This window comes from Bombus impatiens, unplaced genomic scaffold, assembly GCF_000188095.3.
Source record: "Bombus impatiens unplaced genomic scaffold, BIMP_2.2 scf_0389, whole genome shotgun sequence".
In the NCBI taxonomy this organism is placed as follows: Eukaryota; Metazoa; Arthropoda; class Insecta; order Hymenoptera; family Apidae; genus Bombus; species Bombus impatiens.
In genome coordinates, this window is record NT_176808.1 from 1,930,880 (window position 1) to 1,936,784 (window position 5,905).

The 5,905-nt window shown below is 39.2% G+C and overlaps 1 long non-coding RNA gene across 1 annotated transcript; it reads left to right on the top strand.

The window, feature by feature from the left end:
* Positions 1 to 468: 468 nt before the first annotated feature.
* On the top strand, positions 469 to 2,493 carry LOC112212952. The gene is made up of 2 exons (XR_002946811.2): positions 469 to 1,629; positions 1,699 to 2,493. It is a non-coding gene; the product is annotated as an uncharacterized LOC112212952 (long non-coding RNA).
* Positions 2,494 to 5,905: the final 3,412 nt, after the last annotated feature.

The window sequence follows — 5,905 nt, forward strand, 5'->3', positions numbered from 1 at the left end:
CGATGGCGTCGGGGCGCGGCTGTGCGCCTCGAACACAATTATCGACGATAAAATATATGTATACATATATACATACATATGATATATTTTGTGCTAGACTCATTTCCACCGTACAATGACGAAGGCAGTCAATATCGTTTGCGAGGGTAGCTCGTCGGATAGTCGGATATCGACAGGCGTCCATGCTTTGGTAAAATATTATTTCGTCGCGCATTTGCGTGTAAATTGTCAACGATCGGCCGCAGGCCGTATAAAAAATGAGTATCCGATTCTGTTGCCACGTTTCATCGTTGCGCAGCTTGTTTCCGAATGCTTTCAAATTTATTCCACTTTGTATCGACTACCGCAAACCTGATTGTATCATATACGGTTCAATCGGAAAAAAGAAATACAGCTTTCGAATCTAAGATGAAGAAAATGGAAGAACGAAGCTTCCTTTCTTTACGCGTTTCATACAAACACTTCGACTGCCACGCCGAAATCGCGTGTTTCGCTCAGGACGCCACAGTGTTTTAACACAGTACACCGTTAAATGCAAGATTTGTTCTTATTTTTTTTTTTTTATTGATGTTCTAATAAAAATGTTTAATCGTTCAATGGGGCACTTTTTATTTCAAAGTATCTTCTACTTATCGGTTATGTTCGAAATGCCCTAACTGTCAATTTTCGTTTAGTGTTTACAATTGTAAGACGTCGAGCGCTCCGGTCACCGTGGCGGTCAAAGTGATCAACGAATACGCGAAACGCGAACCTTAGCGACGAAATTATCGTTACAAAGGATACTACGTTTTCTATGCTTGAAATTCGATTCGAACTTATCGATCGTAGGATAAATTCGAGACGCTTCGGGAACGAGCGACGGCCGATAATTACTTTGTATAGCTAGCAAAAAGGGTCGCTGGTACACGATCGTGTGGTACGAGAATTCTGCGTCCAGATGTATAACTCGTAACTTTAAAGCCTGTGTATATAGCACGAACTGCCGACAAGGGAAGTGAAGTCTCCTAATATCGCATCGCCTACAATATTAACACTTGCGTGACCGCTCGCCTACGGACGCGAAATTTCGCCAGTGGCAATTTCCCATGAGTTTCTAGTTAAGCGACCGTTCGACCGCGTTACGTCGATTTAACTAGCGAAAATAACTTCGATCGAGAGGAAATACAGAGATTGTCGCTTACTCGTGTCTTTTCTTCTCCATAGACGATTCGATGAGAATATATTTTACTAGCTACTCCGACCATGAAGCTATCGCGTAAAATGCCGAGTATAACGTTTCATTTAAATCACAGTTATCGCTGCTGCTTAACGCATCGTCGAACGATCGGCGGAATATTCACGTTGGACGCGTACACGTCGATTGAAATTCTCGTGGTAGTGTCGTTGGTTACGCGAAACGAACAAAATTACGGTGTCTCCATCTTCATTCGACTAGGAGAATACGCGATAACGTTTTTACGCCAGACGAATCGGGTGACGATGCGTTGACGATCGGCGATTCTCTTCGCGAAAATCGCTAGCGGTCACGAAAGCGTGGATGTCGCGTGTGCGATTACTTTCGTTGTAAATACGTCTAAAATCAGCGCAGACGATGTAATTCGTGTTTGTCGTTATCGAAGAGCGTATTCTGTATGAATTTTATAACGAACGACAGAACGAGATATACTATATATACTATATATATATCCTTCTTCCTAGAGTTACGTAAATTACGCGTGATACCTAACCAATCGAAGAGATCCGAATGGTCGAGAAAGGTGGAAAGAAACGAAAAGGGAATCGTTCAAACGAAACGATCGTCGACTGTGATCGACCCATCCTCGGTCGATTATCTGCAAACACGATTCCGCAAACCTGCCTCGGATCGTTGAACGTAGCGCGTCATTTTTTCCGATGCTTTCGCTGTACGATGAATTCCGTAAGAGCGCGTGTAGCTTATACATCGTACGAATAGAACGCGTCGTTCGATTGCGTTGCAAGGACGATCTTATTTATAATACTTTGTATGTAGGACATCAGGTGGAACGTGCGCCATTAAATTGCAACCAAGTTATTGGATTACTTTATGCATAATCGAAGCGGGCGCATTGCCTTTGAGCATTCACTTTGAAGGACTAATTGTAATATCGATCGTCGCGAATTAATAAACTGCGCTGCGGCGAAATAATTCGATAGTAGGACGCCGCGCGCGCACGCTTAGGCGTTAGACGTGCGTAGCGCGCGTGGCGAAAACACGAAACATTTGTTCATTCTGTCGCCCGTTTTTTAGAACAGACGACACACACCACGTCCTCGCAATTCCTCCGAATCGTGTAGCGTGTAACGTTTTTCTACGATTTTATTTTCACCGTGTCGCGTCGCAGACATCCTTTGTATATCGAGCTGATTTTTCTGTACATAAAAAACGACAACAACAATAACAGCAGGAACAACAACACGTGCGTCACACAGTTGTGTTAAACGAGAGAAATAAAATGTCTTATTGAAGTTCGATCGATCGAATTCATCCCTCGATCTCAACGCCTGAACCACCTCAACCTACCGAAATGAAATTCCAATTCCGACGTTTCACCGTGTGCTTTGCTATAGTATCGTTGAACAACGTAACGGCAAAGTTTATTGAGTGACTTAAAAATTAAGGACAAGTATTTATTTGTATTAACCGTAATAACGCATTCTTACAACTAGAATACGAATGCAATTTACATTTGTCGTTCTTACGTGGTCTCTTTTAACGTTAAAATCAAAGTATTAAAAATCAATATTACACGTTCGAGCAAATTCGATACTGCCATCTTGTAACAAGCCGTTGAACTAAGACTACGTATTATCGGCGCACGTTATCACGTAGACAAGATCGATAAAAATTCCTGTTAAAGTTACATCAAAATTATTCATACCTAAGATATCGGTAATTATCTATTTGATAAACGTGAATAAAAATTGACAAAATTTCGATAAATGAGTTAACGATAAAGTTAGAAGAAAATACAAAACGAAAGGAATAAACTTCAAGATTATACGATTATTGACTCGGCGAAGCGTTGTATCATTCGCGTAATCGTACAAAATATAAATATACGATAATACGACAAACGTTTCTATATTCTTTGCAACTATGTACGCACATATATGGCTCTGTTGAAATATTCTCCGGACGCAACGTACGTATGTACCAACGAATTCGCCAACTTGCGCTATACTGCAGCGCGATCTAGCGTACAGTACACGTACCAACTAACAACACAGCGATCTAAGCATACGCGTAGCAGCGAAATTTGAAAATATGTGCACGCGTTGTTCGATCGCGTATCTTAAATATCGAAAATATAGGTTGAAATGACCAGTGATGATTTTCCTATCACATATATCGCATATCGGAGCGACATTTATTTCCAAGAGTGCATAACTAAGTTCATTTTATGCTATTCATTTTTCTCCATTTTTATTGCTTCAACACAAACTTATTTATTCTTTGCCTGTTCTAACAATACCGCGTTTTCATCGTTTTACTTGAAAAACAAAAGCGTTAAGTGCGGTTCTTGAAGCGTTGCTGTAAAATATTTTGAAAAATACTTTTGTTTATCCTAACAAGAGTAAAATTGAAACATAAAAATTCGTAGGTATGGTTAATGGGTGTTATCGTTTAAGTCCGAATTTTAAACTCAAGCTTCGAACAAACGAAATCTCCTCTGCGTTAAAATAAATACTTTTTTTTTATTCTCGTTTCATAACTGCCGCGATACGGCAACTGTCGCTATATGGATAACGCGAAACGCAGGTTTTCTGGCGGGCTTTTCGAATTTGGAAACTGATATCGTTACTGTTGCGCTAATGGATGTAATTTTATTTACATCGGAACGGTAACGTTAAACCAGGCGGCATTCAGTGGGATAAGATTGACATATAATTATTGTCCCAGCCATATTCTACTTTCTACGGTGTACACGTATGATATGAATTGTGATATGATACGAATCGCGTAATAATTTATATGTTACATATACAGAAGCAAAGCAACATCGACAAACATAATAGAACAATTTTTCACGTATCCGAAGAAATCTATTTTCCAAGTAGCGGGTTTCATGCAATCGGATCGTACGTACCTCGTAACGCGAAATACAAAATACAGCAAAATTTGCTGAAATTTTGCTTTCCAATAAATGTATATATACGATAAATTGCCATAAATGCGTAAACACCTACGATCTAATTATAATCATTACTTGTCCTTAAATTATAAATTAAAGTAGGAAAATTACAGTCGTTCTATAGAATGCGAATACTTGTTTTCAGATGGATTTCGGTTTACCAGGAAAATTCTACTTACAAATAATCGATTACAGCGTCAAATTTGCCCCATTGATAACTTCCTGGGACGATGCTCGTTAATTACAGGCATTTCTCCCTATACAAAGCTATTAACGCGCGCAATATTTTTGAATCAGCCAGTATGCGGGTAATTGCATCGCCTACGAACGCGTACGCATACTAACGACGAAATTTTCGTCTTTCACGTGGATGAGCAGAGTCAATACGTTAATCCCGATACTCTTTCGCAACTACGTACGATTTATAAAAAAATTGGCGAAACATTTACGCGTTATGATAAAAAGAACCGCCGTGTGTTTTCACAATTGGCAAAAGATCCGTAAAAATGGGATATTCACGAAGGAAATTTATTTTTCACGTTGTACGAAGAAATGGAAGAGCGATGTAATAGTTTCTACGTTTTATATCGAAAAACAAAATTATATATTTAGGAAATGATGACCGGCTGCGCTGCTACCGGCTCGCTCTGATCGATTTCTTCGAAAATGGTAAAGTAAACAGGTATTTTCTAAATATTTCAAAAATCCTAATAAACTCGCAAGAAGATAAATTACAAACACGATAAACAATCGTTTGCGAAGCGTAAAATCGAAGATGGAAAGAGCAGGAGCGTTTCTGATAAGAAGCGAACCATCGTTATAAATAATAAATTCGACGATAATAGCGTCCATAAACGTGCAATCGATAGCAGCGCTCGTTCTTCTATTTTTACGTATGCCATCATCCCCTTTCTTACCTTAAAAATTTCCTTCGTTCCCGATTCGTCGCTCGAACGTCTGCTGGAAATTGTGTCGTCCATCGTTGGAAAATTTAAAACGTAGCGATGAATGTGGACGTAAGAGACGCGATTGTTTCCAGATGCGATAGATAATGTTAATTGGAAAGACACGTGCGAGTTTTCCGATAAACGCGACAGATTCCATCAACGCGAAAATCCTTGGCAAGAGAGGCTAATTACTAATTAGTAAGACGAATGTAGAAACGCGGAATAATTAACGAGAGCGGCTAGGCACCGCGAATTGTTAACTTCGTGTCGCCCGGTTATAACCAGTTAAATTTCGAAGAAATTCTCCGCTTCGTTCTTGATTACCGTTTAAACACCGGTTTCAATTGCTTCGTTAATCATTCGAACAATTCGGCTCTAATCCGTCAGGCTATTTCTGCACTTCAAACAAATCGAGAGTCGTGGAAATATAATTGTAGAATAATTTTCTATCGCAAAGTATTTGAAAACGATCTGTTAAACGATATCTGGTTTCGTTGGTTGCGTCGTTGTTCCAACGAACCGACGATACGTAGAATATCGAAAGAAAGTTTCATTAAATATCGGATTATCTTGATTGTACGCTGGTAAATGTCAGTGCATTAATGGCCGCGAACAAGTAAAGTAGGTTACATAGATTTGTTACTTTGTGTACCAAGGAAAATCGATAAAAATAGAAAATTACACAGTTCTTTCGGATATCGCGTAATTCTTTGCACGATGTTCGTGGCAATAAAGTGCGCGAGATACGTTACGAGCCGTTTAAGAAAGAAATTACGTAAAAAAAAAAAAAAAAAAAAAAAAGGG